This window comes from Crassostrea angulata, chromosome 8 (genome assembly GCF_025612915.1).
Source record: "Crassostrea angulata isolate pt1a10 chromosome 8, ASM2561291v2, whole genome shotgun sequence".
Taxonomy (NCBI): Eukaryota; Metazoa; Mollusca; class Bivalvia; order Ostreida; family Ostreidae; genus Magallana; species Magallana angulata.
The window spans coordinates 45,939,477-45,962,256 of NC_069118.1; the positions used below are offsets into that span (position 1 = coordinate 45,939,477).

At 33.0% G+C, this 22,780-nt stretch overlaps 1 pseudogene; it reads right to left on the reverse strand.

Annotated features, from left to right (window-relative positions):
* The window catches only part of LOC128158714 (kinesin-like protein KIF28P), a 74,072-nt pseudogene that overhangs the window by 33,355 nt on the left and 17,937 nt on the right, over positions 1 to 22,780 (reverse strand).

Consider the following 22,780-nt stretch of genomic DNA (forward strand, 5'->3'; position numbering starts at 1 on the left):
ATGTGACAAGCTTTTTGTCGCGGTACAGGAAACGGACGAACGGAAGTGAATTTAGAAAATCTTTTTCAAAAAACCTCTAGATGTTTATATCTTTAGTCATTCCTGAAAATTTTTTAAGAATTCATCAAGACAACTCTGAGAAATTCATAAGACAAAAAGGGGAAAAAAATAATAATAATAATAAAAAGAAACATTACAATCACTATAAGGTCTTCCGTTGGAAACGGAAGACCTTAATAAGAATAATAATAATAAAAAGAAACATTACAATCACTATAAGGTCTTCCGTTGGAAACGGAAGACCTTAATAATAATAATAATAACTAGACTCTTGTTGCAAAAGCAACAAAAAGGTCTTCCGTTTTGATATACATGTATCAATTTAACTGTAAGACATTGCTTCTCTCAGTATTTCATAACCATTAGACAACAGGACTTAATTGACTATCAATTTGTCTTACTTTGTCAAACAGAAGCAGTAAATCTCTGAAACAACAAGAATTGTTTGAACTCTTCCGGTGTGGACCGGAAGTGACGGTCGACAAAATAAAAACGGATTAACACATCTTCTATCAAATGTCTATCATCCGTGTAAGTTTTGTGTTTTGGTCACTTACAGTTTATGAGACTTCGCTGTCATAATATTTGTTTTAAAAAGACTACCTGAGATATTTGAGATATCTCACCGTAAATAATTTTTTTTGTTTATTAATCATCGGATAGATGACATATGAAAGCGTTTATACCTTTATATCATTTCAGTGTTAAACAGATAAAATGCGTAAAAACATAATTTTTGAAGTGCTTCCGGTGACGACCGGAAGTTACGACGAACAAAACAAAAAAGTGTAAACACATCTACAGCTATAGGTCTATCATTCCTCAAAGTTTGGATGTTCAAGTCTTTATCGTTTCTGAGATCTCATTGTCCATAGCTTTTAATCGCGGGACAGGAAACGGACGACAGGAAGGGAATTTTGAAAAAATGAAAAAAAATGCCTAGAGATAGTTTCGTTCTCTATCAGTCCTATAAATTTCAAGAAAATCCATCCATGCATCTCTGAAAAATCGAGTTAAACTTTTAAAAAACTTGATTTGTTTGAACTCTTCCTGTGTGGACCGGAAGTGACGGTCGACCAAGTAAAAACGGTTAAACACATCTTCTATCAAATGTATATCATCCCTGTAAGTTTCGTGATTTGATCACTTACAGTTTCTGAGATCTCGGGGTTCAAACATTTACTTTAAAAAAGGCTTCATGAGATATTTGAGATATCTCACCGGAAGTAGAATTTTTATGTTTATTAATCATCGGATAGATGACATATGTAAGCATTTATACTTATATTTCAATTCTCCGAGAAATGTATTAAATGCGTAAAAACATAATTTTTGAAGAGCTTCCGGTGACGACCGGAAGTTACGACGAACAAAACAAAATAGTTTAAACACATCTAAAACTATAGGTCTATCATCCCGCAAAGTTTGGATGTTCCAGTCTTTATCGTTTCTGAGATCTCATTGTCCATAGCTTTTTGTCTCGGGACAGGAAACGGACGACAGGAAGGGAATTTTCAAAAAATGAAAAAAATGCCTAGAGATATTTTCGTTCTCTATCAGTCCTATAAATTTCAAGAAAATCCATCCATGCATCTCTGAAAAATCGAGTTAACTTTTTAAAAAACTTGATTTGTTTGAACTCTTCCTGTGTGGACCGGAAGTGACGGTCGACAAAATAAAAACGGTTAAACACATCTTCTATCAAATGTCTATCATCCCTGTAAGTTTCGTGTTTTGATCACTTACAGTTTCTGAGATCTCGGGGTTCAAACATTTACTTTAAAAAAGGCTTCATGAGATATTTGAGATATCTCACCGGAAGTAGAATTTTTATGTTTATTAATCATCGGATAGATGACATATGTCAGCATTTATACTTATATTTCAATTCTCCGAGAAATATATTAAATGCGTAAAAGCATAATTTTTGAAGAGCTTCCGGTGACGACCGGAAGTTACGACGAACAAAACAAAATAGTTTTAACACATCTACAACTATAGGTCTATCATCCCTCAAAGTTTGGATGTTCAAGTCTTTATCGTTTCTGAGATCTCATTGTCCATAGCTTTTGTCGCGGGACAGAAAACGGAGGACAGGAAGAGAATTTTGAAAAAATGAAAAAAACGCCTGGAGATATTATAATTTTCTGTCAGTCCTGAAAATTTCAAGAAAATCCATCCAGCCATCTCTGAGAAATCTTGTGGACAAAAAACGGACAAAAATAATAATAATAATAATAATAACTAGACTCTTGTTGCAAAAGCAACAAAAAGGTCTTCCGTTTTGATATACATGAATCAATTTAACCGTAGACATTGCTTCTCTTACATAGAGAAAATAGTTAAGGTCTTCCGTTTCCAACGGAAGACCTTATAGTGATTGTAAGGTTTTTTATTATTATTTTTTTTTTTTTCCTTTTTTTGTCCACAAGATTTCTCGGAGATGGCTGGATAGATTTTTTTGAAATTTTCTGGAATGAAAGACAATGATAATATCTCTAGGCGTTTTTTTATTTTTTTTAAATTTATTTCCGGTCGTCCGTTTCCTGTCCCGCGTTGAAAAAGCTTGTCACCTCGAGATCTCAAAAACGGTAAAGTTTTGAACACCAAAACTTTGTGGGATGATAGACCTATAGCTGTAGATGTGTTTAAACTATTTTGTTTTGTTCGGCGTAACTTCCGGTCGTCACCGGAAGCACTTCAAAAATAATTATTTTTTCGCATTGAATTTTTTTTTTCTATAGAATAAACATAAAACTATAATTTTATACATAAGTTATCTATGCGATGTTATATCAACAAAAAAATTCTACTTCCGGTGAGATATCTCAATTATCTCAGGTAGCTTTTTTAAACACATTTTGTACCCGCAAGATCTCAGAAACTATAAATGATCAAATCATGAAACTTTCATGAATGATAGACATTTGATTGAAGATATGTTTAACCGGTTTCATTTTGTCTTCCGTCACTTCCGGTCCAGACAGGAAGAGTTAAAAAAAATCAAGCTGTTTATAAGTTTAACTGTTTTCTTTTGATATTTTAAGCTTTTTTAATTAAAAATTGTGTACAAAAGGCAAGTATACAAGAATAATTAATACAATTTACACTGCGCACTTCCGTTTGTCCGTTTCCTGTCCCGAGACAAAAAACCTAATTTCGACGAGATCATAAAAACGGTAACAATTTGAACAACCAAACATTGTGGGATGATAGATCTATGTATGTACATGGGTTCACATTAGTTTGTTTTATCCGGCGTAACTTCCGGTCGTCACAGGAAGTACACCAAATTTTGATTTTTTTTAAATATTTGGTTAATTAGCATGGAAGTAACATTTCAGCTGTAGAAATACAGAAGGTCATATACACATTATAAATAAACAACAAAAAGTTCTACTTCCGGTGAGACATCTCAAATATCTCAGGTAGCCTTCTTTTTAAAAAACAAAGTACCCACAAGATCTCAGAAACTGTTAGAGATCAAAAAACAAATTTATATGTATAATTAACATTTGATTGAACATGTGTTTAACGGGTTTCATTTGGTCGTACGTCATTTCCGGTTCTCACTTGAAGCGTTCAAGGAATAGAAGTTTTTTTAAACTTAAGATTTGTTTTAATATTTTACTTAATTTGATGAACAGAAACGTACCGTAGGTAAATGTACTAAAATATCTACTTTTAATTTCTTAAATCACTTCCGTTTGTTCGTTTCCGGTACCGAGACTAAAAACCTTTTTTTAAAGAGATATTATAACTTACAAAAACTTGAACATCAAAACTTCGAGGAAAGACAAAACAATGTATGAAGATATGTTTACTATATTCTGTATGATCCGGCGTATCTTCCGGTCGTCACAGAAAGTACTCAAAAATTGACATTTTGTCTTTTTGTTTTTTTTTTATTTCTTTGGAATTCCTTTACAGTATATGTTATATCCATTTTCTGTGTACAAGAGAAACTGACTTTTTGTACAGATTAATACATGAGGAACGGAAGACCTTTTTGTTGCTATAGCAACAAGAGTCTAGTTAATATTATAAGTATTGTAAATGATGTATCCAGACGTTACTTCTATGTAAAACAACGAGATTGAAAAAGAAATCAATTTTTGAAGTACTCTCTGTGACGACCGGAAGTAATGCCGAACTAAACAAAACAGGTTACAAAGTTTGGTTGTTAAAAATTTGATTTATTTGAATCCTACCGGTGAAAACCGGAAGTGGCAGTTGATAAAATAAAACCCACTAAACATATCATCAATCAAATGTCTATCATTCATGAAAGCTTTGTGTCTCATTCACTTACAGTGACAAAAATCTTGCGGGCATCAAATTTGTAAAAGGGAAAGCTTCATAGAGATATTTGAGATATCTCACCGGAAGGAACAGTTATTTAAAAAATTTAACATTATAGAGATGACACATCTAAGATTGTATACTGATATATTTATTCCATGTAAAAGAAATAAATAAAGAAAAAACATATTATTTGTAGTGCTTCCTGTGACAACTGGAAGCTACGCCGAACAAAGTAAAATAGTTTTAAAAAATGTACATATATAGGTCTATCATCCGACAAAGTTTGATTGTTCAAGTCGACATCGTTTATGAGATCTCGTCGAAATAAGGTTTTTTGTCTCGGGACAGGAAACGGACAAACGGAAGTGTTCATTGTAAATTGTACTAAATATTTCTTGTATACTTGTCTTTTGTACATTATTGTTCATCGAGCTCACTACAAATATCAAAGAAAAACAGTTCAACTGATAAAAAGTTCGATTTGCTTGAACTCCTCTTGTGTGGACCGGAAGTGACGGAAAACAAAATGAAACCGGTTAAACATATCTTCAATAAAATGTCTATCATCCATGAACGTTTTGCGCTTTGATCACTTATGGTTTCTGAGAACTCGTTTGTACAAAATGTGTTTCAAAAAAGCTACCCGAGATATTTGAGATATCTCACCGGAAGTAGAATTTTTTTGTTGATATAACATTGCATTGATAACGTATGTATAGATTTATACTTCTATATCTATTCTATGGCAAAAGAATTTAATGCGTAAAAAAAGTTATTTTTGAAAAGCTTCCGGTGACGACCGGAAGTTACGCCGAACAAAACAGAATAGTGTAAACACATGCACATACATAGGTCTATCATCCCACAAAGTTTTATTGTTCAACTTGTCACTGTTTTTGAGATCTCATCGAAATAAGGTTTTTTGTCTCGGGACAGGAAACGGACAAACGGAAGTGCTTAATGTAAATTTTATTAGTTATTCTTTGTATACTTGCCCTTTGCATTTTATTGTTACTCGACCACACTACAAATATCAAAGACAAAACGTTAAACTGATAATCAGCTCGATTTGTTGGAACTCTTCCTGTGTGGACCGGAAGTGACGGAAGACAAAATGAAACCGGTTAAACACATCCTCAATCAAATGTCTATCATCCATAATAGTCTTGTGCTTTGATCTCTTATAGTCACTGATATCTCGTTTGTACGAAATGTGTTTCAAAAAAGCTACCTGAGATATTTGAGATATCTCACCGGAAGTGGAATTTTGTTGTTGATATAACATCGCAAAGATTACTTTTGTGTAGATTAATGCTTAAATATTTATTCTATTGAAAAGGAATTTAATGCGTAAAAGTTGTTAATTTTTAAGTACTTCCGGTGACGACCGGAAGTTACGACGAACAAAACAAAATAGTTTAAACACATCTACAACTATAGGTCTATCATCCCACAAAGTTTGGATGTTAAAGTCTCTACCGTTTTTGAGATCTCGAATGTACAAGGTTTTTCAACGCGGGACAGGAAACGGACGACCGGAAATGATTTTTGAGAAAATGAAAAAAACGCCTCGAGATATTAACACTTTCTATTAGTCCTGAAAATTTCAAGAAAATCTATCCAGCCATCTCTGAGAAATCTTGTGGACAAAAAAAGGGGAAAAAAAAATAATAATAATAAACTAGACTCTTGTTGCTATAGCAACAAAAAGGTCTTCCGTTCCTCGTGTATTAATCTGCACAAGAAATCCAGTTATCTTGTAAACAGAAAATGAATAATATATATATAAGTTTTGTGTCTTGATCTATCATAGTTTCTGAGATCTTATTTATTCTTTGTTTTTAAAAAAGAAGGCTATCTGAGATATATGAGATGTCCTACCGGAAGTAGAACTTTTTTTTACCATGTGTAGATGACTTTTTGTATTTCTATAGCTAAAATGTTACTTCAATGCTAAATAACCAAAATATTTTTAAAAATATCAAAATTGGGTGTACTTCCTGTGAAGACCGGAAGTTACGCCGGATGAAACAAAATAGTGTTAACACGTGTCCATACACAGGTCTACAATCCTACAAAGTTTGGTTGTTGAAGTCGTTACCGTTTTTGAGATCTCGTCGATATGTTTTTTGTCTCGGGACAGGAAACGGACAAACGGAAGTGCTTAATGAAATTTAATTTTTTTATATTTTGTTACTTTCCTGTTTTACATTATTATTCATCGAAGTAGCTAAAACTATCAAATAAAAACAGTTTTATGGATAAACAGTTTGATTTGTTTGAACTCTTCCGCTGTGGACCGGAAGTGACGGAAGACAAAATGAAACTGTTTAAACACATCTTCAATCAAATGTCTATGATTAGTGAAAGTTTCGTGTTTTAATCACGTACAGTACCTGAGAACTTGCGGGTACAAAATATGTTTTAAAAAAGCTTCCTGAGATAATCGAGATATCTCACCGGAAGTAGATTTTTTTTGTTTATGTAACATTGTATGGATGACATATGTAAGGATCTATACTAATATCTTTATTCTATGGGAAATAAATTAGATATGTAAAAACAAAATTTTTTGAAGTGCTTCCGGTGACGACCGGAAGTTACGCCGAACAAAACAAAAATGTTTAAACACATCTACAACTATAGGTCTATCATCCCTCAAAGTTTGGATGTTCAAGTCTTTACCGTTTCTGAGATCTCGTTGGTACAAGCTTTTTCAACGCGGGACAGGAAACGGACGACCGGAAACGATTTTTGATAAAATGAAAAAAACGCCTCGAGATATTGTCATTTTATTCCATTCCAGAAAATTTCACATAAATCTATCCAGTCATCTCTGAGAAATCTTGTGGACAAAAACTGGGAAAAAAATAATAATAATAACTAGATGCGATCTCGTTGCGAGCAACGAGTGGGTCTTCCGTCCGATTTTTGAATAAATAAGATTAAACTTATCAATTCAAAGATAAAATCGTAGATCTAAGCGAATAAAAGAGAAAAAAAATTTGCGGCACTCGAGGCTTGAACCCGGGTCGCCTGGGCCATATCCACGACTATAACGACTGAGCTACTCGGACTCCGCTTCAGAACTTTGACGCTTAATTTCTCGAGAATGCCTTGATCGATTTTAAAACTAATTACATATTCTTAATCAGTGAAAGGGTCACTATAAGGTATAAAAATTTCAAAGAAAAATATTAAAAAATAAAAAAGTCGAAAAATTCAATTTTTCAAATTTCCTTCCGGTGACGACCGGAAGTGACGGCGGACATTCTCTTGACCGAGGTACATTAGAAAAACGGTAGATCTATCATCTCTGAAAATTTCAGCTCTATATCTTAGCTCGTTTTTGAGAAACCTGACAGACAAAATTGACTTTTTAAAATCGTAAACGGACGATAACTTCCGACCGGAAGTGTATTTTCAAAAAATAAAAATTATATATCAGGTTTAGATAAAAACACGTTTATATTGAAAATTTGAGCGAAATCGACCCTGCCATCTCCGAGAAATCGTCTGCACAAAATCGGTAAGAAAAAAAAAGAATAATAATAATAACTAGAGCAAAGCTCGTTGCAAAGCAACGCGTGGGTCTTCCGTTAATGTAGGAAGTAAAGCTGGAAGTTCCTGTAAGAAGCAGAGCTCTTAAACTAATAACAAGAGTAACTAAAATAAAAAGATTTTTAAAAATCGAATTATTCCTGGTACGACTTAATAAAATCCGAATGATTTTAAGTACGACTTAACAAAAACCTTTCTGATTTCAAGAACGACTTATCAAAAAAAATCCGAATGTGATACAGTACGATTTAACAATTATTTTATGTACGAGTTAATTTTACTTTAAACATTACGCTATTTTTTAAACCAAGGACGTGGAATCAAAATTTCCGGAATTTTTAAAAATCAATTTTTAAACCCCGATATCTCTGTAATGCATCGTCCGATTTTAAAACGGTTTTCAGTGTTAGATTCAGCTTAATAAGCTCTACAAAACACATATTCATTTTTGATTTGATCAGAAAATTCATTTTTTCGAAAAATTTGTTTCACTTCCAGTTTCGACCGGAAGTGACAGATTTTCATTTCGAGCCTTCTTACAAAGGTAAATCGATTAAATTATAAGCATTGAAAATTTCAAGCCTCTATCTTTAAGCGTTTTTGAGAAACGCTGCGGACAAAATGACTTTTTGAAAATTTTAAAAATGACGTAACGTCAAAACGGAGGTGACGTTTTCAAAGAAACTTCACAAACTTTGAGGTATAAAAAATGCACATAATCTCTGAAAGTTTCGTCAAAATCGGTTGTAAATTTTTTGAGTTATAAAGCCGAGAAGGAGTCAGAAAAAAAAATAAAAAGTATAACTAGAGCAAAGCTCGTTGCAAAGCAACGAGTGGGTCTTCCGTTAATGTCGGAAGTAAAGCTGGAAGTTTCTGTAAGAAGCAGAGCTCTTAAACCATTAACAAGAGTAACTAAAATAAAAAGATGAAAAAATCGAATTATTCCTGGTACGACTTAACAAAATCCGAATGATTTTAAGTACGACTTAACAAACACCTTTTTGATTTCAAGAACGACTTAACAAAAAAAAATCCGAATTGTTCAAGTACGACTTAACAATTATTCTTGGTACGAGTTAATTTTACTTTTAACATTTCGCTATTTTTTAAACCAAGGACGCGGAATCAAAATTTCCGGAAAAATCAATTTTTAAACCCCGATATCTCTGTAATGCATCGTCCGATTTTAAAACGGCTTTCAGTGTTAGATTCAGCTTGATAAGCTCTATAAAACACATATTCATTTTTGATTTGATCAGAAAATTCATTTTTTCGAAAAATTTGTTTCACTTCCGGTTTCGACCGGAAGTGACAGATTTTCATTTCGAGCCTTATTACAGAGTTAAATCGATCAAATCATAACCATTGAAAATTTCAATCCTCTATCATAAAGCGTTTTTGAGAAAAGTCCGGGACAAAATGACTTTTTGAAATTTTTAAAAATGACGTCACGTCAAAACGGGGGTGACGTTCTCTTTAAAACTTTTACATTTTTGAGGGACGCCAACTTGCAACAATCTCTGAAAATTTCATCAAAATCGGTTAAAAATCTTTTGAGTTATGAGGCAAAAAAGGAGTCAGAAGAAAAGAAAAAGAATAATAATAATAATAATAAAAAGAAACCGAAGAATAACAAGAGGGTCTTCCGTTGAAAACGGAAGACCCTAACTAGATTCGATCTCGTTGCGAGCAACGAGTGGGTCTTCCGTCCGATTTTTGAATAGATAAGATTAAACTTATCAATCCAAAGATAAAATCGTAGATCTAAGCGAAAAAAAAAAAATTTGCGGCACTCGAGGCTTGAACCCGGGTCGCCTGGGCCATGTCCACGACTATAACGACTGAGCTACTCGGACTCCGCTTCAGAACTTTGACGCTTAATTTCTCGAGAATGCCTTGATCGATTTTAAAACTAATTACATATTCTTAATCTGTAAAAGGGTCACTATAAGGTGTAAAAATTTCAAAGAAAAATATTAAAAAATAAAAAAGTCGAAAAATTCAATTTTTCCAATTTCCTTCCGGTGACGACCGGAAGTGACGGCGGATATTCCCTATACCGAGGTACATTAGAAAAACGGTAGATCTATCATCTCTGAAAATTTCAGCTCTATATCTTTGCTCGTTTTTGAGAAACCCGACAGACAAAATTGACTTTTTAAAATCGTAAACGGACGATAACTTCCGACCGGAAGTGTATTTTCGAAAAATAAAAATTATATATCAGGTTTAGATAAAAACACGTTTATATTGAAAATTTGAGCGAAATCGACCCAGCCATCTCCGAGAAATCGTCTGCACAAAATCGGTAAGAAAAAAAAAGAATAATAAGAATAAGAAAAGTGAAAAAGAAACAATAGAATAATAGAAGGGTCTTCCGCTGAAGACGGAAGACCCTAATAAGAATAAGAAAAGTGAAAAAGAAACAATAGAATAATAGAAGGGTCTTCCGCTGAAGACGGAAGACCCTAAAAAACCTTACAATCACTATAAGGTCTTCCGTTGGAAACGGAAGACCTTAAAAACCTTACAATCACTATAAGGTCTTCCGTTGGAAACGGAAGACCTTAATAAGAAACATTACAATCACTATAAGGTCTTCCGTTGGAAACGGAAGACCTTAAAAAACATTACAATCACTAGAAGGTCTTCCGTTGTAACGGAAGACCTTAAAAAGAAACATTACAATCACTATAAGGTCTTCCGTTGGAAACGGAAGACCTTAACAAGAAGGTCTTCCGTTCCTCATGTATTAATCTGCACAAAAAAATCCAGTTATGTTGTAAACAGAAAAAGGATATAATATATACATTTTGTCTTTCCACAAAGGTTGGATGTTCAAGTTTTGTTACCTATAGTATCTCGGTAAGAAAAGAGTTTTATCTCGGGACCGGAAACGGACAAACGGAAATGATTAAGGAAATTAAAAGTAGATATTTTTAGTACATTTTGCTACGGAACGTTACTGTTCTTCACATTGAGTAAAATGTTTAAAAAATCTAAAGTAAAAAAGAAGTCTTCTGCTTGAATGCTTCAAGTGAGAACCGGAAGTGACGTACGACAAAATGAAACCCGTTAAACACATGAACAAACAAATGTTCATCATCCATATAAGTTTGTTGTCTTGATCTTTCACAGTTTCTGAGATCTTGCGAGTACTTTATGTTTTTATAAAATAAGGCTATTTGAGATATTTGAGATGTCTCACCGGAAGTAGATTTTTTTTACCATTTGAATATGACCTTTTAAATTTCTTTAGCTTTAATGTTACTTCCAGGCTAAGTAAATAAAATAATTTTAAAAAAATCAAAATTTGGTGTACTTCCTTTGACGACCGGAAGTTACGCCCGATTAAACAAAATAGTGGTTACACATGTACATACATTGGTCTATCATTCTACAAAGTTTGGTTGTTCAAGTCGTTACCGTTTTTTAGATCTCGTCAAAATAAGAATTTTTGTCTCGGGACAGGAAACGGACAAACGGAAGTGCTCAATGAAAATTAAATTTATTATTTATTGTTTACTTGCCTATCTTACATTATTAATATCGAAATAACTAAAACTATCAAAGGAAAAAAGTTAAACTGACAAACAGCTCGATTTGTTTGAACTCTTCCGGTGTGGACCGGAAGTGACGGAAGACAAAATAAAAGCGTTTAAACACATCTTCCATCAAATGTCTATCATACGTAAATGTTTCGTGCCTTGATCACTTTTAGTTTCTGAGATATCGCGGATACAAAATGTGTTTTATAAAAGCTACCTGAGATAATTAAGATATCTCACCGGAAGTAGAATATTTTTGTTGATGTTATATCGCAGAGATATCCTTTGTATAGATTTATACTTATATAGTTATTCTATGGACAAAAAAATTAATGCCTAAAAATAATTATTTTTGAAGTGCTTCCGGTGACGACCGGAAGTTACGACGAACAAAACAAAAGTATTTAAACACATCTACAGCTATAGGTCTATCACCACACAAAGTTTGGATGTTCAAGTCTTCACTGTATTTGAGATCTTGAGGTGACAAGCTTTTTGTCGCGGGACAGGAAACGGACGAACGGAAGTGAACTTAGAAAATCTTTTACTAAGAACCGCTAGATGTTTATATTTTCAGTCATTCCTGAAAATTTTATAAAAATTCATCGAGACATCTCTGAGAAATTCACAAGACAAAAAGGGGAAAAAAATAATAATAATGATAAAAAGAAACATTACAATCACTATAAGGTCTTCCGTTGGAAACGGAAGACCTTAACTAGACTCTTGTTGCAAAAGCAACAAAAAGGTCTTCCGTTTTGATATACATGTATCAATTTAACTGTAAGACATTGCTTCTCTCACATAGAAAAAAGAGTGGATATGATAATTATTGTGAATGATATATCAAGACGTTACTGACATGTAAAACAACGAGAATGAAAAAGAAATCAATTTGTGAAGTACTTTCTGTGACGACCGGAAGTAACGCCGTACTAAACAAATATGTTAACCATTTGTACAATCATATGTTTCCTAAAAGTTTGGTTGTTCACGTCTCTGCCAAATCTAAGATCTCTTTGAAACAATATTTTTTGTCTCGGGACCGAAACGGACGACCGAAAGTTATTAATAAAACCAAAAGCTGGTATTTCTCGTACATTTGCTTAATGTACATCACTGTTTATCAGGCTAGATGAAATTCCAAGAAAGTCAGTTAAACTTGTTAAAAACAGGATTTGTTTGAACCCTTCCGGTAAGAACCGGAAGTGACAGTTGACAAAATTAAATCCGTTAAACACATCCCCAATCAAAATTCTATCAATCATGAAAGATTCGTGTCTCAATCACTTACAATGACAAAAATCTTTCGGACATCAAATTAGTTAAAAGGAAAGCTACATAGAGATATTTGAGATATCTCACCGGAAGTAAAATTTATTTGCCAATTTAACATTATATAGATGACATATGTAAGATTGTATACTGATATTTTCATTTTATGTAAAATGAATAAAACAAATTTTTGAAGTGCTTCCGGTGACGACCGGAAGTTACGCCGAACAAAACAAAATAGTGTATATACATGTACATACATAGGTCTATCATCTCACAAAGTTTGATCGTTACCGTTTTTGAGATCTCCAGCAATCAAGGTTTTTTGTCTCGGGACAGGAAACGGACAAACGGAAGTGCTCAATGTAAATTGTAATTATTATTTTTTTGTACTTGCCCTTTCTACTTAATTTTTCATCGACTTCACTACAAATATCAAAGGAAAACAGTTAACCTGATAAACAGCTTTATTTGTTTGAACTCTTCCTGTGTGGACCGGAAGTGACAGAAGACAAAACGAAACCGAGTAAACACATCTTCAATCAAATGTCTATCATCCATGAAAGTTTTGTGCTTTGATCACTTATAGTCTCTGAGATCTCATTTGTACAAAATGTGTTTCAAAAAAGGTACCTGAGATATTTGAGATATCTCACCGGAAGTAGAATTTTTTTGTTGAGTTAAAATCGCATAGATAACCTGTGCATAGATTTATACTTATATATTTATTTTATGGAAAAAGAATTTTATGCGTAAAAGTAGTTATTTTTGAAGTGCTACCGGTGACGACCGGAAGTTACGACGAACAAAACAAAAAAGTGTGATCACATCTACCGCTATGGGTCTATCATCCCACAAAGTTTTGATGTTCAAGTCGTTACCGTTTTTGAGATCTCGTTGATACAAGCTTTTTCAACGCGGGACAGGAAATGGACAAACGGAAGTGCTCAATCTAAATTGTATTTAATATTTCTAGTATACTTGCCCTTTGTATTTCATTTCTCATCCAGCACACTACAATTATCAATGGAAAAAAGTTAAACTGATAAACAGTTCGATTTGTTTGAACCCCTCCTGTGTGGACCGGAAGTGACGGAAGACAAAATGAAACCGGTTAAACACATCTTCAATCAAATGTCTATCATCCATGAAAGTTTTGTGCTTTGATGACTTATAGTTTCTGAGATCTCGTTTGTACAAAATGTGTTTCAAAAAAGCTACCTGAGATATTTGAGATATCTCACCGGAAGTAGAGTTTTTTTGTTGAGTTAACATTGCATAGAAAACCTATGCATAGATTTGTACTTATATATTTATTTTATGGAAAAGGAATTTTATGCGAAAAAAGTAGTTATTTTTTAAGTGCTTCCGGTGACGACCGGAAGTTATGACGAACAAAATAAAATAGTTTAAACACATCTACAACTATAGGTCTATCATCCCTCAAAGTTTGGAGGTTCAAGTCATTATCGTTTCTGAGATCTCATTGTCCATAGCTTTTTGTCGCGGGACAGGAAACGGACGACAGGAAGTAAATTTTGAAAAAATGAAAAAAACGCCTAGAGATATTATCGTTCTCTTTCAGTCCTGAAAACTTCAAGAAAATCCATCCAGCCATCTCTGAGAAATCTTGTGGACAAAAAAGGGGAAAAAAATAATAATAATAACTAGACACGATCTCGTTGCGAGCAACGAGGAGGTCTTCCGTCCGATTTTTAGAATATGGAATGACCTTACGCTTGATCTTCGCCAACGGAATGATCCGGAAAATGAGGCGGGATCTATGAGTAATGGGTGAAAGACTATCTATCCCTTTGGTGTCCCTTATTTGAGGGATCAGCTCCTTTTCATTCAGTCTAGTCAAAAGGTATTTTTGTGTACCACTAATAAGTGTTTAAAAATTGGTTACCGTTTTTGAGATATCTGGGAAAAGTCGTTTTGATATCCGGTCCTAAAACTCCTTTTAGGGTCCAGATAACAAACAATATATGGTTGTACATTGTTAAGCTCAATATTTTGAGCATCTTTTGTTCAATATTGCTTTCCAAAGTTTTCCTCCATTTTGAGATATTGAGCATCAAAGTTGTAGACTTCTGGCCCCTTAAAATCCCTAATTATGTAACATAAGAGAAAATGATTGGCATGTATAGGTAAATAACATTAGAATGAACATAATTGCTTCTATAACGTATCACAAAATCTTTCACAGTAAAAAGTTATCATCAAAAGACTTTAGAGCCCCCTCAGCCCCTTATTTGAAGGACCAGCCCCTTTTTCATGATTTCAAATGAAAGCTCTTGTCAATTCAAACACTTTTTGTTCAAAAAGTAGTTACAAATTTTGTACCGTTCTCGAGATTACTTGAGAGGGTCGTTTTAGGGGCCGACCCTGTAACTCTCTTAAAGGACTGCATAACAAATAAATTATGGTTGATTATTGTTAAGGTCAATATTTTGAGCATCTTTTGTTCAATATTGCTTATCCAAATGTATCTTCATTTTGAGATATTAAGCATCAAAGTTTTGGACTTTTGGCCCCTTAAAATCCCTAATTACGTAACATAGGTGTAAATGATTGCCATGTATAGGTAAATAACCTAAGAATGAACATAATTGCTTATATAACGCATCACAAAATATTTCACGGTAAAAGGTTATCATTAAAAGACTTTAGAGCCCCTTCAGCCCCTTATTTGAAGGGCCAGCCCCTTTTTCATGATTTCAAATGAAAGCTCTTGTCAATTCCAACACATTTTGTTCAAAAGGTGTTTACAAATTTTGTACCGTTCTCGAGATATCGGGAGAGGGTCGTTTTAGGGGCCGACCCCGTAACTCCTTTTAGGGACCGCATAACAAGGAAATTATGGTTTCAGATTGTTAAGCTCAATATTTTGAGCATCTTTTGTTAAATATTGCTTATCCAAATGTTTCTTAATTTTGAGATATAGAACATCAAAGTTTTGGACTTCTGGCCCCTTAAAATCCCTAATTACGTAACATAGGAGTAAATGATTGCCATGATTAGGTTAATAACCTAAGAATAAACATAATTGCTTCTATAACGCATCACAAAATATTTCACGGTAAAAAGTTATCATTAAAAGACTTTAGAGCCCCCTCAGCCCCTAATTTGAAGGGCTAGCCCCTTTTTCATGATCTGAAATTAAAGCTCTTGATTTAATTAAGTTTTTTTGTTCTACATGTTTTAACAAAATGCTTTGAAGAAAAGAGATATTCAAAGAAAACCAAGAAAAATCATGACGCCTTTTTTATCTTAATTTTCAAGCTCGGGCGAGCTTCGGCGCTCTTTGAGATAAAGATGAATTATGACCATTAGACACTATTTCAGTCTTTCGTCTATCAGCCCTGAAAAGTTCAACATCATATCTTCAATGGTAAAAGAGGAGTTCTCGGTACAAAATACCCCTATAAAAACTGATAAATCCACGATATCTCGAGACAGGAAGTGACGTCATCAAAAAAAAAAATTTCCAACAAGGTTCAGATCAATACCTATCAGAACTGAAAATTTGACGTAAATCGGTTGAGCCGTTTCCGAGAAATCGCGTGCACAAAATCGGTAAGAAAAAAAAAATAATAATAATAATAGGGAAAAAGAAACCTAAGAAAAACAATAAGGTCTTCCGTTGGAAACGGAAGACCTTAATAATAAAAAACATTACAATCACTATAAGGTCTTCCGTTGTAACGGAAGACCTTAAAAAGAAACATTACAATCACTATAAGGTCTTCCGTTGGAAACGGAAGACCTTAATAAGAAAGAAAGAAAAAACCTAACAATCACTATAAGGTCTTCCGTTGGAAACGGAAGACCTTAATAATAGAGGAAAAGAAACAAAGCAAAAACAATAAGGTCTTCCGTTTCCAACGGAAGACCTTAATAATAATGTACTTAATATACACTGGATAGCACAATTAGTTTACAAAACTAGTTCACATTGTGGTCCTGAAAACGAATTTACAGACAGCAACTATATACGAACTCTAAATTGTGCAGTGCTTCTGTTTAAACAGTTAAATTTAAACCGATGAAGGCAATTAGTTTTTTAAAATCATATTTGATACTATGTATCATTAATATACATGTATGTTTTTTTTAAAATGTGGCTAATAAAAATGTACATATTTACATGTATACTGAACAAAATCAAGCGAACAAAAAAAATATTTGAGGAATGCATGTCGCGAAACCCTGAATGGTAAATATCAAATCAGATTGGCTACCGCTATTCACTCTGTCCACAAAACAAGTCTACTATTCAAAAGCGTTCCTATCACGTGATTGACCTTTTATAAAAAATCTTTATACAGGATATCTCTATTTCATTTTACACGCGTTTTTCTTGTCCGCACACATGAAGGAGAAAATTCAAAAAGTCTTTCTGACAAAGCCATTGCCGACACTGTTTGTCTCGAGCTACAGATAAGATTTATTTGACGAACTAAGTTAGTCAAGTCAGCTATCTGTGTTGAGTTTATGCAATTTTGATCTGGAAAATCTCTTAGTGTGGAGAATAATGGACGTGTTTTTTTTATGTTGTTTTTACTCGAGATAATTGGTGAAGTTAAATAAAGTGTGGGTTTTGTACATACAACCAACACTTTTGACTGTAGAAAACTCGCCAAGCTATGGTACAAGTTGAGTTGTAATTTGTCTTGACAAAACAAAAAAATCTAATACTTAAAATTCAGAGTATTTTACGTGGTTAAATAGAGTAAAGAGACAGTATACATATGTTTGGGGGGTTTTTTTTTTGTTTTTTTTTTTTGGGGGGGGGGGTTGTGTTTGTTTTTTTTTGGGGGGGGGGGGTGTTTGTTGTTGTTTTTTTCTTTGGTTCTTTTTTTGTTTTGTTTTGTTTTGTTTTTTGTTTTGTTTTGTTTTTGTTTTGTTTGTTTTTTTTGCATAGATAGGTGTTATGAAAGAATATGCTTTACAGATCAATGAATGATACGCATTAAAATCAATATATTTCAGCTCAACTTATTGAGCTGAATCTAAAAATGTTGCAACATTTTCTTCACCAATTTTCATGGATGCAATAGCAGTTATATTAATTCTAAATACTCATTTTTACATGCTTATAAAACTTAAACTTTTAAAATAATGACAATGAGTTTGTATATAGAACAGTTTTACAATGTTCAAATTCTAATCATTGAATGTAATTTGTTATAAATTTAACTCACGCCCGGTCTCTCTCTGTTTTGCTAATTCTGTAAAAAAAAAATGTGAGCAATGAATGTAAAAACACACGCATCTCAATTTTGTCTCCCATAATTGGTAAAAAAAAACCCAACTATATCAATATGTTATGGCATTCATTCCATTACATTGAAAGTAATTTTCATAAGTCCATCTATTTCTTTTACAACTAGTTGTGCATTAAGTCATAATGAAACATCTTGATCATATTTGATTCAAATTGTAATTTGCAAACAATAATATTCCAACTGATACATTTAACTGGAAGATAAAGTTTAGCTTAAATTTATGTCCTTCAAAAAATCAATTCATATCTTAATCTAATTATATTATAACTAACAGAAATAGTTTGTTCGTTCAAAGCCACGCTCTATATTTCCCATTCATAAAAAAAAACAATTCCAAAAGGGCACTCCTGACGCCATTTACTGCCAGTAAAAAAATATCACATGTACGTAAGATGAAATTTGGCTCCTATCATAGTTAATCAGTTAAGATTGCTGCAGTCTATGCGCTTAATTGAGTGTAAAACAAAAGAATGAGTCTGATATGCTCGGGAAGGACTGCAAAATACTTTATCTTATTGTAAAAAAATATACAGTCGCACCTGCTGTTACGGCCATATTTAGGCAGCGGCCACTCGCAATGAGCGGCCAGTTTCAATCCTGTTTCCACTATATTTTAACTCATTTAACCTGCCACCTGTCTAACGCGGTCAGCGGCCAGTGTTTTTAGGTCCCGTGCTTTCACAATGCCTGTTTTTAAGGGCTATTTTGTCTGTTTTGTCACATGACTTCTGACAGTGACATGTTTCCCCGTATCGAAAAAAAAAACATTTAGACTGCTGATAATGAGTTAATGACAAATAATTGCGTGTGTAATTTGAACTCTGCTGATATTTAATGAGATAATAATTGATTATAACACCTGTTTTGTGGTGTTAATATACAATGTTTATATATATATATATATATATATATATATATATATATATATATATATATATATATATATATATATATATATATATATCATTGACTATCGTATTCAGTACATATGGTCTGTATAGAGAAACGCTACCTCTGTTTTTTTTACTGCATTTAGACAATTGAAAATTATTGTTTGGGCAAATTTAGCAAGAAATGTTTTGCTCTTAAAATACATATAAATTGTTATACCCCTGTAAAACAGTTACTATATAACGAAAAAAATCTTTTTTGACTGTTGGACTGGAACTGTTGGATTGAAACTGTTAAAATCGACTGTTTAAAAAGACTGTTGACCTGTGACGTAACGTTCCGCGAAAATGTGTAATTGATTAGAGAAGGTATAACAAAGTTGTTGACTGTCTCGGGCAACAGTTGATTTTTCGAACCGGCTTGCAAACTGCTGCCTGCGGCCTTCGGCTTTGGGCAACAGTTTGCGAGCCGGTCCGACAGATCAACTGTTGCCCTCGACCCAAGTCAACAACTGTATTCTGTATATTAAACAATCCAAACCGTGCATTTACCATCTCCGTGTACGCTGCTATTACAGATGTTATTTAGAAATACGTGCAATAGAACCAAAATGAAAATAATCAGTGTTTTTCTTCATTAATGTGAAACCTGGAGTAAGAGGCCACCTGTCCAAAGCGGCCAGTTTGTCATTGTCCCACAAGTGGCCTTTTAATACTGGTGCGAATGTACACAAAAATACTTACCTCTAATGACCGTCCCTAAGTGCATTAGAGATCTATTTATCTTTCCTCCTTCCTCTAAGCGGGTTCCTTCTGCTCCTGTTTTTGCAGCTCTTTCGCTATTAAAGGCATAATAGTAATTTGTCAATATGAACATGTATATAGAAATGACCTCGCAAACCGAGCAAATCATATTTTTTATCGATGCATTAGGCATCATCACGTTAACCTAACGAAACTCAAAGTGTTGTATATTTTATACGCGAGTACATATCCCGTACCCTATCACGTGCAACAAAACACAAAATACTCTTATGTACAACAGCATTTAAAATATATATATAGTTGATTAACAATGATACAGTGGTAGCAACGTTATTGTTGACAAACGACACGCACGTTTCTGATACACGAACGATCACGCACGATACACGAACGATCACGCACGATACACGGACGATCACTAACGTACTGAATTTTCACGATACACGAACAAAAACGATGAAACACGCAACCGAACGATTCTACACCATTAAACACGCAAAATCAAAATTTATTTTTAAGATTAGAATTAAGAAAACGTATTGCTTTAATTTGTATTGCTTTATGTTTGTGTTTTATTGAAAAGCGGCATGTACAGTAGCAATGCACTGTTTTATATCTTACGAGTAAACAATTTACACATCCATACAAAAAAATATATATGATTCATATACAAATTAATTTTTTCGTCTTTATAACGAATAATAACTTAAGTGTAAATGAAAAGAAGATAATGCATTAACTATAGGGAATTATTTACATACGAGTTGACTGTTAATGTAATCCAGTTCCCTTACGTATGATTTGATTATGCGGGATAGAGGTAAATTTGTCACCTTGTTCCATAGAATGTCGATTTTACACATTGAATATTTTTATTATTTACAGTACATATTTTTTTCTAAATTTTAAAGCATCTATAAAAATTTTTATTTCAAACAAATGTTCAGATAGGAATGCGTATCGTATTTTCATTTGAAAGAAAAACGTTGGGGATAATCGTTTAGTTTAAAACGGGGAGTGGGTAAGCCTGACTGCTTTCATTTAACGTGCCGCTCTTGCTAATATGATTAAAATTATGTGTCAAGACACAATGGATGCTTGATAGAGGCTGACTATAACATTATGCAAAACTAACTCGACCAAACAAAGGATTGAATGAGCTGTGGAAATACTTGATGAATGTATTTAACCATGAAAGAGAGAATGAATGTTAACAAATGTCGATGTTCTTCTATAGAAAAAAATTTAAAATTCACATTGTTTTACAAACACTACTTGTCGTTGTTTTAAGAATAAATCCTGACATTCCGTAAAAAAAAGTTACAAAACGAAAAAACCCGCACGATCACGCACGAACACGCACGATAAAAAACGCAAACTATTTTTCCTGATACACGCACGATCCCGCACGTTACACGAACGATCACCCACGTTACACGAACTATTAAACACGATTGGCTTGTCAACAATAACGTTGTCACCACTGTAAATGAAAATAAATATACCTTCCAGCCAAATCTACGATGTTTATCTGCGATTTCAACGTCGATTTCTCCGTTGTGCTTATTTGTGCCAGGTATATAGTAGCTATCGTGTGTGCTCTACTACTATATTCGTTCATATTGGTGGAGGCAATGCTTCTGTTTTTATAACCTTTTTCTAAATAGTGGGCTATATCGTTGGAGTTTCCAACCGGAAAGCAACTGAGGTTTTTTGCTGTAAAGAAAATATACAAGTTATACATAATAGTGCATCATCGTGACAATTAAGTGTTACTTTTTTATCTTCTGCGTTCACTAACATACTCCTGAATGCAAATGGTTGCTATGACAACCATAAAATCACTTGATTTAAGAAACAAAATCATTAAGTCAACTATTTAAATCATTTACCCTAATTTCATTCAATGCTGTGGTTAATTTAATGAATAGTGAATTGTGATGTTAAGTTAGTGAATATTGATAAGCCATTTTGCAACGTTTCATGTCTGTGACTTTGAATGACCATTTATTTATACTGATATTTTCTTCCAAAATTGACTTTTCCGAACAATTTGGTACTGTTTTTTTAGAAATAGACATCCACAGCATATAACCAGAGAAATATGATTCATTTTTGAGATGGGGCTGATTTTGGCCCTTAGAACCCCAAGTTCGTTGTATTAACATAAAGGTAGTCCGAGCGGGAAACAAATGAGATTGATTTTAACAAATTTGATTGATCTAAACTTAAGTTTTGAAATTGGTATGAACTTAACAAAAACCAAGTCAAGGAATTAAAATATTTGTTCATTAATCTTTTTAAAGAGTTGTCTGTTCTTCATGAAAATTAGAAAAAAGTCAAATTTCTATAATGTAAACGGTAAATGATAAAAAAAAAAATTGAATTTTTTTATAGAGGGGAGAAGTTACCTAACTTTTACCAATACATAGGTAAGAAAATAACTCATATTATATGAGAAAAAAATTGGAATGTACAATTCCTATGAAACCTCAATGATAACTTCAACGTAGTCTACTATTTAAAAAATGATAATCAATTTTCAAAGGCGAAGCTTTATTCTTTGGTAAACCAATAAGGTTAATATTTATATTGTAGCGATCAATTTCACAATCTAAATATATAACAATTTAGATGTAATAATGTAATACTTTTGATCAGACTACTTTAACATAATCAAACGAAATTTCAAATCGATAAAATTTAAGATAAATGATTCATTGTGACGGGCAGTAATCTAAGCGTTCAGCAATGTTCTATTCATAGAATTAAAAAAAAAATCATTTTGGTAAAATTGATTGCAAAGATCGATCTTGAACACTCTATGCTTGTTTTAAAAAACACCATAAAAAGTGTTAATAAATGGTTAATATAATGTGCATTACAAATGTGTCTTGATATGATTCTTTTCATTTTGACCTGAACAATACAAATGTATAACATACCCTTGCAATTCTCAATTTTAAGGGCTGTTCTTTCGTTTTGTTTACTGTTGATTTCCGTAAATAAATCATAAACTTTTTCATTGTAGATTTCAGCCATGCTGAAAGAAACCTATATAATAAAACAGAATCATTAAATATGC